Source organism: Eubalaena glacialis, chromosome 9, assembly GCF_028564815.1.
Source record: "Eubalaena glacialis isolate mEubGla1 chromosome 9, mEubGla1.1.hap2.+ XY, whole genome shotgun sequence".
Classification (NCBI taxonomy): domain Eukaryota; kingdom Metazoa; phylum Chordata; class Mammalia; order Artiodactyla; family Balaenidae; genus Eubalaena; species Eubalaena glacialis.
The window spans coordinates 107,648,809-107,662,842 of record NC_083724.1 but is presented as its reverse complement, the minus strand read 5'-3'; positions in this window follow the sequence as shown (position 1 = coordinate 107,662,842).

Here is a 14,034-nt window from a genome sequence, read left to right as displayed (position 1 = left end):
CAGGACAGCCACAAGGTGGTGGAGGCCCTGCCAGTCTGCATCTCTGAGTTATTACGGGGAGTACAGCCCCTCAGAAAACCACAGTCAACACGTGGCAAGAGTGACATTGTTGTGTCAAGTGAGTGAAAATTTGGGAACGTTTGTTACTGCAGAGGAATCTAGTCGACCTTGAGAGCTACAGCAAGCTGGAGAGTGGAGGGTGAGAACAGAATTCAGGTTTCCAATAGAACAACTCCAGAGATGGCATGTGCGAGAAAATCTCAAGGAAATTCTCTTCACTTCAAATCAAGACAGGTTCTTCACTAACTTATTTGTTCAGTCATTCTTTAGTTCAGTGAAACCCACATTCACTGACGATCTGCTGTGTATCTGTACCAAGCTGGGGACACAAAAGTGAGTAAGTAAAGCTGTGTGATGTTTCCAGGCTGGGCAGGAGGGCAGGCATGTAGGAAAGTGAAACCATGCAGAGACCCACATAAGTGTTCTGTCCTGTGTGTGCAGTGCTCTGGGATGGATGAAACACCCCCCTGAAGCTGCCTCAGAAGGTCAGACAATGCTTCCCTCCTAATTTGTCCTGAGGGATCAAGAGGATGGAGAAGAAAAAGGTTCTCCAATCAGGAGGAATGCCACTTAAATGCTCAGAGGCACAAAAGTTGTGTGATTTCTCTGGAGAGGGAGGTAAAGCTGTGACATAATGAACCAAAGGGTTTGGATTTTATCTTTCAGGCCAAGGACGGCCACTGAAGGATTTTAAGGGAAGTTATACTGGGGAATCCACCAGGAACTTCTTGCAAGAATCCAATGTGTGATGATAGGATCTAAACAAAAACTGGAAACAGAGGGCACAGAGAAGCAGGAATATTCTTTCCTGTTCTATAGTAATTATTAAGGGGACTTTTTGGGCTACTAGGTTGCATCAGAGAAATTTCTCCCTTGGAGAACAGCCAAGATGATTCCCAGCAGTCTTGCGCTTTCCTTTCATGAAAAGAAAGAGTGTTTCTTTCATGCGGCAGGGTCGCAGGTATCACACATGGAACATCCCAGAAATCCTGGGCATCTTTCCCACATTCTTCACCCAGGCCACGGGGACTCTGCAGGGATGGCCTGGAAATAATGAAGCTTAAGAAAGTCTCTGAAAGTAATCAAACATGCTGTCTCCCGGTGCCGTGTCCTGCTCATTAACTTATTGTGGAGGTTCATTAATCCAGTGTAAACCTGTAATTAAAAATAATCTCCTTTTCTTGGAGAAGTGGGGAGGGCAGAGGGTTCAGAATGGAGTAGCAAATAAGCAGGCCGATTACCGCAGTCAGAACACTATCATAGCAATTCACCTCCATCTCCTTTTCTGTGCCTTCCTCCTTATTGGGGAAGCTGCGGGCCTTTGCATTGAACAATTTGCATTCAAAGGCAGATATTGCATTATGGCTTTTCAACTCCCATTCCCACCAGGGATCTTATTTGCTTCTCACACCCTCTCTATGAGGCAGCTCGTAACCCCCCTTTCACAGATGAGGACCCTATGGATGAGCACATGTGGAGACACACTCAAGGTTTGCACAGGACCCTGGGGCACTGCTCCTCTTCATCTCAGTCTGCAGCCCACTCCACTTCTCCAAACTTGTATCCAAAGCTCAACTGTAGCAACACTAGGTGGGTATTGGGAGGCTGGGGCCCTGTTCCAAGGTGGGTATGTGTAGGGACAAAATCAAAACCAAATTCACATGGAAAAACATGAGCTGTGGGGTTAGGGAGACCTAGTGTGAATACAGCCTCTACCATCTACCAGCTATGCAGACTATGACAATCAGTAAAGATGTCTGGGACTCGGTATCCTCATCAGTAAAATGGGTTGTAATAGTTCTTATTCATTCAACAAATGTTTATTGAGCAGTGAGAGACTGTTGTAGTGCTGGAAATACAGCAGTGAATAAAACAAATTCTTTCCCCTCATGGAGCTGAGGTTCTAGTGTATTAGGTGGGGAAGGCAGGAAAGATCTGTCTCATAGCTTTGTCTATTTATTTGATTTGTGCCAAATGAGATCACTTGGATTTTCAGGCTGCACGTCAGGTCCTGGGGATCCAGTCTGGATCTTCCTGACTCACCTGCAAATCACACCATGCAGGTGGGCATCTGGTGTTCAAAGTCAGGTCCTCCATCATGATCACTGAAGACCTGACTGAGACCTCAGGAGAGTCAGCAATTTTCTAGCTGAGATTCTGGACATCCTAGGGGCTTCCTAGGGAGCCTCAGGGAGAGGAGAGGAAGGGCCCGAGGGCCCTGAGCTGTTTCAGCCAGGTGTTCCCAGCATCTTGACCTTCCGCTCAAGACCCAACCACTGCAGAAGTACGACTGCAAAGTCACAGAAGGCAGACTGGAATCACAGTGTCTGCATGTCCATTCCTTCCCCAGTGCTGGGTTAATTGAATGCCCAAAGTCCTCCCAAAAGACCAGAGAAGTCCCCCGCTCCAGTGGAGGCAGTGTTCTGCTATTAGAGAGCAGAAGCCTTTCATTCCCCTGGGGGAACTCAGACTTGGGAAAGAGCCCCTGGGAGACAGCACCAAGTGTCAGGGATCTTGTCTTTTTCCCCGAGGCCAGGGGTGGATGAGAAAGACACAGGATGCGCTCTCGACCTAGGAAAGAGCTAGGGAAAAGAGCAAGGAGAGGAGACGCGGGGTGCCCCAAAGATGGAGGCCGCTGGTTAGCACTTGGGTCCTGATGACCGTCATCCCCTAGTGTCTATGGAAGGAAATTGACTTTCTCAAATTTGCCCCACTCCACATACTTTAATTCAGTAGAGATCCATTTAGTACCCAGATGTGCCCAGAGAAACAGCTAGACGTTGGAAAATACAAAGATGCAGCAGACATGGACCCCTCCCTGGAGGAGCTCAGGTCTCCATCGGAGGACAACAAGAACATGGGGATAGCTAAGGTCCTCTAGGGAGCTCTCACTCTGTGAGATGCTCTCTGGCACCTAGGGAAACTGATTCACTGCTGTGAGACGTAGAGAGTCCTTGCCAAGAGAAAATAACCAGAGTAACCATGTCTGAGCATCTTTACCATGCACGATCATGCTGGAATGTGACAACAACCTGCGTGGAAGATACTATTATTGTGGTTATTATGCCATTTCACAGAAGAGCAAACTGAGGTCCAAAGGATTAGACAGCAGCTTAAGTTTGCCTTGTTCTGGACGAAGGAAGAGGCATCATACTCAGATGTACTACTTCACAGGGGCTCAAAAAGATTTTCAGTGAGGAAACCATCGTACATTGTGAAAGATATAAAGATCAGGATGGTTTTGCAGAACCCCAGCAATAAATACAGTGGGTTTGGTTTCCGCTCCACTAAGGAGAGAGGTTGACCTAAGAAACTAACACGGCTTGAGCTCTGGCACCGCGCAACACCACTTATATGTCTCATCTCATTGGACCCTCACCCCAGCAACTGCGTGCAGTAGGCATTCCAGTGGGAATCAGACTCTTAGAGAGGAAGATGCCCACGACCAGAGATTCAAACCTAGGTCTGGCAGGACCCAACCAAGACTTATATTCCACACTGATCACCTTCTGCAGAGAAACCAACCATGTAGAACAGATGGAAAGGGTGGGGATGGGGATGACACCTCAGGGAGGTGAAGAGAATAAGGAGAAAGACTAGGAATTCTATTGTCCTAAGAGCTGGACAGACATCGAAGGCTTCCTGGAGGAGATTTGGCCGGGGTTGATGGGGTGGGCAGTGCAGGAAAGGACGGCTGTCTACTTTCTCAGACCAAACTCCTCCCCTGGCAGGAAGGTTGGCCGTAAACCACAGATGACTCAGTGCCTATAGGCAAAGCACTTTTGAAGGCACTGCTAGCAAACAGCTTAATTGCACTAGGCAATCCCTTCCATGCCCTCAGTAGATAAATAGCTGCCACAGAAGGCATTGATTGGAATGGCTTAAATAGCTGTTGTTTATCTACTGTCACAGGGCAGCGACTGTTCGAGCCTCCAATAGGGAGGCCTGGCTGGCTCGCTGCTCCCACCTCCTTCCTCCCCTCCCGGTCCAACCCTCAAGCCCCTCCTCCCCTCCTTTCGGGAGCGGTGACAGATCAGCGTTTTTATTCTATGTTGCCTGATTTATCTGTTCTGTGAAGCTTTCATTTCAAATTGGAGAATGTTCAAAGTAAAGCTCACCCCGTTACAGACTTAATTGAACCATATTTCAGTCCCAATGCATCTGTTCAGTGTGGCTTCCTTATCCTGGGTCCATAAACTTTTATTAAGTTATATATCAGAGAATATACGTATATATTCCACTAAATGTTTGGGATCTTTTTTCTTTTTTTCCCCCTCCTTTTCTTCTGTTGTTTTTATTTTCACCACGGAGGAGGAATGCCGATGGCCCCCCGGAGGGAAATGGAATAGAACTTACTCTATTTCCCCATCTTTGTTTAAAAACAGAAAGGACAGGGTCACATTAACCTCAATGACTCCAAGTCAGTGACTCCAAGTCAGAGTCGGGATCCTGCTAATTTCCATTTGGTTTATTGAGTTTGTTTGATATGTTAATTCTCAACACCCGCCTCCCTAACCCCTCCAGGAAATTTGCCTTTCTGTATCACAGCTCGCGGGGCGAAGGGGAGAGAGATAAGGGAAACGGGATAATTTTGAAAAGGAAAACAGACTTAAAGCCCAACAGTGAAAAACGTTCCCTCGATCCTGTTTAGTAACTTAAAATATCATTTTAAAATGGTTGCAAAAGTACCACACCACATGGAGGGAATACACACCTCTTCTCTTGGACCCCTGGTTTCTGCATTTGACAGCCTGGTGGAAGGCTCTGATGGGTTAACCTGTTGCTAAAGTCACAATTGTTTCAGACTCACAGACTTAGGGAAGGAACTTAAGGTTGGGGGGAGGGCAGGGGGGACAGGAGAGTTAGGGAGTGTGGGATTGACACGTACACACTGCTATATTTAAAATGGATAACCAACCTACTGTATAGCACAGGGAACTCTGCTCAATATTATGTAAAAACCTAAATGAGAAAAAGAATTTGAAAAAGAATAGACACGTGTATATGTATAACTGAATCACTTTGCTGTTCACCTGAAACTATCACAACATTGTTAATCAACTATACTCCAATATAAAATAAAAAGTTAAAAAAAATAAAATAAATAAATAAATAAAGTCACAATTGTTCCAATGGGCTGCAGCAAAAGTTCAGTCTGTTGAAAGTTGTCCTAGACCTGCTCCAGTCCCCCGGGTCAAGACCTTGCCGAATAAGTGATGGAGGGTAGTGGAGGAAGGTTTTCCCAAAAGAAACTCTGGGAAACCATTGACTCTTGGAAAGTACGTGGCACTGTAGCATGTTAGCAGTAATGACGTGCACCGGCTCCACGCGATGAGGAGCGCTTCATGTTTTCCTATGTGTGCAGCCAAGCTCAGATCAAGCTTGCATCCACAATTTCAGTGTTGGTGCCCACTGAATTTTAAAAGCTCATCAAAATTCCCAAGGCCAAGTGCAACCCTTTCCAACACCGCTCCATCCTGAATATTTCCATATATCAGTCAGCTAATTGGATCTGCTGCTCAGCTTCAGGGCCTCGGAGAGCATTTTCCTAATAGATTTGGGGGGGTCCTCCTGGGCCTCCCCTACAAACCACCCTCCCCACTACCACCAGGGTTATTGATCTTTTCTCCAGTCATTCTTCACTGGTTTGTCTGGGGGAAGGAGTGCCTTTACCTTTGTCCCCTGTCCCACACATCTCCTTGAGGACCTCTACATACCTGTCTCAGAACCTGGAGGAATCTGCCATTCCCATTCCAAAGGACTACCCACATCCTCCTCAAGAGACCCTTTAAGTAAAGACTGTAGTGGAAAAAGGACTGACCGGGCAATCAGACAGATCTGGGATTGAGTTCCAGCTCCACCATTAGTTCTGAGGCTCTAGACAAGTTATTTAACCTCCTTGAGCCTGTGCAGAATGGATATAATTTAATAACCTGTAGGGTATCTTGAGGTAGAGAGACAGTGGATGTGAAAACCTTTAGTGTATAGCCTGACTCATGGATTTATCATTATCATCATCATCATCATCATTATTATTATTTTAGTAGTAGTAGTATTATACCTTTACTATTATCATTACCACATTATTTTTTTTATTATGGCTATTATTCTATACTGTTATTATTATTATTATTTTACACATGAAGAAACTAAGACAAGAGTTTCATCCATCTAACATCAATTTTTAAGTTCTGTTTAACTAAAAACATAAATGGCACATACATACATGACTCTGTGCTAGGTGTCGGAGATGAAGGAGATGAAAGCAGAGTTGCTTCCCTTGGGATTCTGGATCCAATGGGGGCAAGGGTGTGTGTGAGGAGAGCAGGGGTGGGGAAGGTGGAGACAAAGGAGCACCTTCACCCATACGCCCTTCACCAGCATACGCGAATGTCTTGGGAGCACAGATGAGGAGTGGCTAGCTGGGAAATTGGGAAAGGCGGCTGAACAGCTATGCTATTACTGGTGCGTTTTGATGAAGGACCATGTGTTTACCAGGCAGAAAAGAAAGAGATGGCATTAAGAGTAGAAAAAAAAATGATATATACAGAAGGCTGGGGATGAAGAGTGCAGGATGTGTTGGGGACTAATTACAAGTTCACTGTGATGGGAATATTGGATGTGTAAGTAGAAGTTGCTAAAACATGAGGCTGAACACCTAGTGTATTAGTTATGTATTGCTGCTTAATAAGTACTGTAATCCTAAAACTTAGCTTAAAGCAGCAAACATGTATTATTTCAGAGCTTCTGTAGGAAGGAATCCAAGTACACCTTGGCTGGTGCCTCTAGTTCTGGGTCTTGTCTCCAGCAAGGCTGCAATCAAGGTGTCAACCAGGGCGGCAGTCATCTCGAGGATCTGCTGGGGGTTGATGGGCTTCCAAGCTTACTCACATGGCTGTTAACAGGGTTCAGTTCCTTACTGGCCATTGGCCGGAGCCCTCCCTCAGTTCCTTGCCATGTGCGCCTCTCCATTGGGCAGCTCACAACATGGCAGCTGGCTTCATCCGAGTGAGCAAAGCTTAAGCAGAGCTCGAGGGAGCACGAGAGTGCCAGCAAGGTGAAACTCAAGGTCTTTTTCTAATCTCAGATGTAGCATCCCATCACTTTTGTCATATTCTATTGGTCAGGAGAGGGGATTACACAGGGAGTGAATACCAGGAGGAAGGGATCACTGGGGCTAACTTCAAAGTCTGCCTAACACACATAGGCTGGGGAAAACTGTGAAGGCATTTATATGCTCAGTCAAGGAACTTGCACCTTATTTTATGAGCCATTGGAAGCTACTAAATATGTTGAAGGGGTGGAGAATGGAGATACTTGATGCAATTAGATTTCCATGTTAGACTGGATCACTCCAGCACCAGCTAGAGGAAGGATTCCAGTGGGAGAGATTGGAGATGAGTCCAGTAGGGAACCCGTGGGACTACTCCATGTGGGCAGTGATGGAGCTTGATCCGAGGCAGTGAGAGAAGAGGTGGTGAGGAGGGGGCAAGTTGCAGAGTATTTTGTAAATAGAAACGATGCCTCTGACTTGGTGACTGGTTGCAGGGATTAGGAAGGGAAACAAGTCAAATCCGACTCCAGGCTGGATGAACTGGGTAATCCCTACCTGGGGACTATATGAGCAGGAAATACTGAAGGATAAGCAGTTCTGGGGTAGATCTGAAGAAGAGAGATTGGGGTCTGGACTAATCTAAAATTGCCCAGGTAATAGCAAAGCAAGAACTGGAATTCAGGCAGGCATCCTGGTCTGCTCTCTGCAGGCTGGTATCAAGGTGTTCAAGAGCTCAGTCAAGTGTGGACCCTAATCCTGGTTCTATCACTCACTAATGATGTGACCTGAGATGAATTATTGCCTTGTCTGAGTTTCTTTAGTGTAAAGTAGAAATAGTGCTGGAACTTACCTTAACAGATGATGAGAATTAAATAAAATATCCTATGCAATATTGTTAGCAGAGTCTCTGACACCTGGTAGGTATTAGCTACTATGAATATTTCAGGCACAGTGGCACTGCATTATGCTGGGGCTCAGTTCTAAGGCACTTTAAATCCTACTTGGAGATGTGCAGAGTATTTTAACTGCAGGTAAGTTCACCCTTATTCCCAGTCCTGGGTCTCTAGGACAGCTGTTGCATACATAAGCAGTTACTTTTAGATAGATCCCAATTTCTGTTTTATTTCACTTCAGTGTTTTCTGCCTCCTAGTGTTTAGAATATACTTCATGTCCAGCCCTGTCTTCAGTGGAGCAGAATTCTAAAATGCCCCTTTTATCTATTTTTTTGCCCTTCATAGAGCTCAGAGAACCTTATAAATAGTAAGAAATGTCTTCTTTAAGAAGTAATCTCTTTGTTGCTTCATTTATTCCATAGATGTGTACTGAAGATGTACCTTTGCTAGGTGCTGGGGCTACAACAGTGAACAGGACAAATGGTTCCTCAATTATGGGGCTTGCTTTCTAGTGGGAGAGGTGGGGAAGAAGGAAACAGTGCCAAGAAGGAAATAGGTGGATGGTCAGGCAAGACCTCTTTGAAGAGGCGACATTGAAGCTGAAGGATGAGAAAAACTAGCCACTTAAAGAGCAGGGTGAGGGCATTCCAGGCAGAGAAAACCTCAAGTGTAAAGATTGAGGTTGGAGATGGCTTGGAGGGCTCCAGAAATTGGAAGAAGGCCTGAAAGCAGGCCTGTTCAATAGGGATGCAATGAGCCACATACATGATTCTCAAATGTTTTATAGCCACATTTAAAAAAAAAAAAAAAAAAAACAGGTGAAATTAACATAGTTTATTTAACCCAACATATCCAAAATACTGTCATTTCAACATGCAATCAAGATTTTTAAAAAATAGTGACATATTTTATGTAGTTTTATTCATGCTAAGTCTTCCAATTCCAGTGTGTATTTTACACTTAGAGCACCTCTCAGTTGAAACTAGGACACATTTCAAGGGCTCAATGGCCACACATGGCCAGTGGCTACTGTACTGAACAGTGTAGTCCTAGAATAAGTGAGGAGATGTTACATGAGATGAGATTGAAGAGCTAGACAAGGCTGGCCATGCAAAGCCTGTGGTAAGGAGACTGGGTGTTATTCTAAGTGTAGTGGGAAGGAGGAAATCTTCTGTGTAAAGAATGGTTTCTAGAGGGAAGGCTGAGGAGGGAATCTGAGAGTCCAGGTAGGAGCTGTAGTAATAGAACAAGTGGGATGGTAGGGACTTGAATAAAAGCATTGGCAATGGGCTTCCCTGGTGGCGCAGTGGTTGAGAATCTGCCTGCCAATGCAGGGGACACGGGTTCAGGCCCTGGTCTGGGAAGATCCCACATGCCACGGAGCAACTAGGCCCGTGAGCCACAGCTACTGAGCCTGCGTGTCTGGAGCCTGTGCTCCGCAACAAGAGAGGCCGTGATAGTGAGAGGCCCGCGCACCGCGATGAAGAGTGGCCCCCGCTTGCCACAATTAGAGAAAGCCCTAGCACAGAAACGAAGACCCAACACAGCCAAAAATTAATTAATTAATTAATTAATTTTAAAAAATAAAAGCATTGGCAGTGATCATAATAACAGCTAACAGTTAATGTTGGTGTCCTAAACCCTTCACATGGATTGATTTATTTAATCCTCACAATGACCCTAGGAGGAAGGGACTCTTTTATCCCATTTTCCAGATGAGAAACTGAAGCAAGGATAGAGATGGAGCAGGGATTTGAAATGAGGCAGTTCTAAAGCCCTGCTCTCAGCTGCTATGTTATACCGTCCTTCTAACAGAGACAAGGGGACTGATGTGATAGGAATCTTGGAGGAAGAACTGGCTGGAAGTTGATGGATGGGAGGTGGAAACCGAGGAAATGGGAGGAATCAGTGAGGACTCCAGAGTTTCTCACTGGGCAGTCTGTTACCTAGAAATGCTTATTGTTGGTGGTACAGAGAAGGAGAGACTTGAGAAGGAACAGTACGAGTTGGGAATTAAGAGCTGACATTGTAGACACCTATGGAGATGCCTGGGAGACAGGCAAATGGGGGCCTCAGGTGGCAGTTGGATGTGAGTCTCCATTGTGGAGAACAGGTTGGGTCTGAAGATAAACATTTGGGAGTTATCAACACATAGAAGGTATCTGGGGAAAAGGATGAGCTCATTTAGGAGGGATTAATAAACAGAGATTAAAAAGGGCCCAGCGCCAAACTCTTCAGGTCTTCCAAATGTCGAGGTCGGGGAGAACTCAAGCAGTAAGTGAGCCTGAGTAGCACAGGCATGTCCTCATCGCCCCTTATCTATTTCCATGTGCTGTTCTTTCTGCTAGATACTCTTCTTCTTCTCTCCCTGCCAACCTCCTACTTGTCTCGATCCAGCTCAAAAGTCATGTCCTCTAGAGATGTCCTCGTACACTCTGAGGCAAAGTTGGCCACACTCTCCTATATTTGAACTACAGTAACAAATTACCACCAACTGTGCAGCTTAAACAACAGAAATGTACTCTCTCATAGTCCTGGAGACTAGAAGTCTGAAATCAAGGTGTCGGCAGGACTAGACTCCCTCCAAAAGCTCTAGAGGAAAAGTTTTCCTAGTAGCCCAAAGCATTCCTTCTGGTGGCCCCAAGCATCCCTTGGCTTGTGGCAGCATCACTCCAATCTCTCCTTTCATCTCCACAGGAACTTTCTCTCCTCTGTGTCTGCATCTCTCCTCTATGTGTCTCTTATTTGGACTCTTGTCTTTGGATTTAGGGCCAACTCTGATAAATTAGGATGATCTTATCTCTACATATTTAATTACATCTGCAAATGTGGTAATTTGGTAAAAAAAAATGGTATTTTGTAAAAAGGTAACATTTGGTAATAAGATGACATTCACAGGTGCTGGGGTGAGGATGGAGGCATATCTTTCTGGGGCCACTATTCAACCCACTCCCCCCTCCTCTGAGTTTATTCATCTCTTTGTAGTTCCCTCCAACACAGGATGTAATGGAGACATGTAACTGTTTCCACTCCAAATGGAATATGCACGCTCTACAGGGACAATATTTCCCTTGAGGGGGAGAAAATTGGTTGGGAAAGGGGAAAAGATTACTCTTTTTATGGATAAAGTACAGGTATGTTACATTAAGTACATAAACTAATACACAGCATGTCTGCAGTATTAAAATTAGGGGGGGGGAATTAGAAAAAAAAGTCTAAGAGGCTCAGGGGATAGGAGGTGGGGATGATAATTTTTTTAAAAGTTTGAGTAACACTGAGCTAGAATACTCTTCCCCAAAAGTAGTTGCCATGTTCCTGTTATGTCCCATACACACTCACACACACACACACACACACACACGCACTTACCATTCCAACAGCACAGGACTGAGAATAGAAAAGGTGGCTTGGATAAACAAATGACAAACGAATTTGCCTTCCTTAAGTTCTTAGATGTTCATTTAAAATATAACTGGAGTGGCCAGTGCAGTCCCCAGGTACAGCCCAATGTAAACCCTCCTAACCCTCCAGGAATCTGCCTTCTGTCGGTCTTTGCCCCACGTCCACATGACAAAAGCATTTTGAATTATAAACTCTAATAGGCATCTATTTTACAGCCTAAAGTCTCAAAGCCTAACGATTTGAAATATCACTACTGCAGCCGTCGCTCCCTTCAGAACTCTACATATTGAAACAGAATTTCAGTTACCAGAAAAACTCATCTTTAGAGGGGAAAACGGGAGGGATAGGGGTGGGAAATGCACTGAATTTATGTTTTATCAAGAGGAAAAGAGTGTGGAGAGAGGCTTTGCAGAACATCAAAAGGTCTCCAGTGCGGTAATTTAGCAAGGCATAGAGCAGTGCAAATTGGAAGATTTAAAAGGCTGAAGTTTAAACATCGCTTTTGTTTTCCCAAGCTCTAGGTATTAATAACACTATATGTGCAAATTATGTCTTCCTTTTTGGGGAGACAGGGGGAAATGAAACATTTGCATAAACCCATTGATTGCGATTCTGACAGCATTTCCAAGTTCCTTTCCTCTGTGCCATGTCTCCTGGTCCAGTGATGACATTACCTCATTATACATATACGGGACCTCCCCTCTGCTGCACCATGCAGGGTTTGAACCTCTCACTCTCCTTCCCCCCAGCATCTACTTCTCTTGTTCTCTCTTACAGTAACTGCTGGGGACCTAGTCCTTGCCCTCATCTCCATCTTCCTGAAATGCAATTACTCATTAACTAGCCTTTCTGGTTTTAATCTCTTTATCCTCCAAGCCATCCAGAATTCTTCACCTCCACTGTCTAAAACTAAACTCTTTTTTCTGTCATGACACTTCTCTGCTCAGGAATCTTTGATGTGTCCCTGCTGCCTGCAAAATAAAGCCCAATTCCTCAGCTGGGGTCTCAGGGCCCTCTAGAGGTGCTGGGACATTCCCTCTGTCCTCTGCTCCTGGATACTAGCCCTATTCTCGAGCCATGCCAGAATCTTCCCTATTCCTCCTCACAGGGCCATCTCCTTCTTATCTCTAGGTCTCTGCCCCTGCTGGGTCCTCTCCCTGAAATGCCTTCCCCTTTCTTTTCATTCATCCTACTCTTTCTGAGACAGGCTGGGACCTGGGACCCTTTGCTGGGACCTGGGACCCTTTGCTGCAATGCTTGCACCTGGACACACCTCTCCTCCAGCAACAAAACGCAAAGAAACTGTCTGGGACTAAAAATAACTGCGTGCATGCGCAGTTGGGGCAAATTCTGGATGAAAGATACAAAGAGACCAAAAAACCCAACTGCCACTTTTGAAGAGCCTGGAGCAAAAGCAGGGGGTCAGGAGCAAAAGCAGGTACTGCGCATGCCCCCTGCACTCAGCACCACCTAAGGAATAGGCAAAACACCTAAGCCACCCCTCCGGTCCGACCCCTGGACACACCCCTGCCCTCACCCCGTATAAGGAACAATCTTACCCGCCCTCAGGGAGCGAGCGAGCAAGGCAACCTGTTGTTTGTTCTCACTCCCCCGCCGCTGCAGCCGGGACCCCAAAAAAGCCTTGCCTGAATTTCTTGTCTGGCCTCTGATCAATTTCTATTGATTAAGAAGGCCAAGAACACTGGTCAGGCACATTTCCTCTCCCTCAAAGGCGGGCTCAGACCCCATCTTCTTCACATGCTTTGGATACTTCAGTCCACTCTGCAAAGGAGGTTTGACGTTGAACCATGCTCTGCCCTAATACTCCACACCTAGCATTCAGCAAGGAGCTTCCTAACTGGTGAACAAATAAGATATTTTCTATTACGGTGGTGTCCTTCACAGTTCTGTACAAGATGGTAAGAAATAGTGTTAGGGTTGCTTTGTTCATTTAATATTACCATTAGCAGAGTGTCATTAACCACCATTAAGTACTTACCACGTGTCAGCTTACATTTGAACTTATATTCTTTAATCCTCACAAGCAACTCTGCACATTGGTAATATTCTGTCTGGAAATATGAGAAAGGGGAGGCTATCAAGGAGGAAGCATATGTTTTTCTAATTCCACCTCTGCCCTTGGCTCTATATAGAGAGCTTAATAGCTGTTATCTCATTTGATGTCTTTCCAGGTGATCGTCAATCACCATGTATTTTAATCCCATTTTTCGGATAAAGAAATTAAGTCTCAGCAGGGTTAATAACGCATTCAAATGCAATGACCAGTGAGTGCAAGACTGAAAATTGAATTCGTATTTGACTTTCAACTTCCCATGTCACTGCAGACAAGCAGCCATCACCTATACAGGCAGCGACTTCTCTTCTTCATCTGTATAATGGGAAGAATAAATCTGTGTTTTTTTCAACTTGGCTCAGAAATGGAGATTGTGCTTGAAAAAATCTCTCAAGCATCGTATGTTAGTTTTGTCATAAATACCATTTGGCTGGAGCCTGGAAATTCAGCCTGCATTCATCCAAGCTACATAAAGCACTGCAAAGCCAGAAAGAAAGCCTCACTTACTGAGACCTGTAAATATCACTTTCCAGGAGTAAACAGCTTGCTG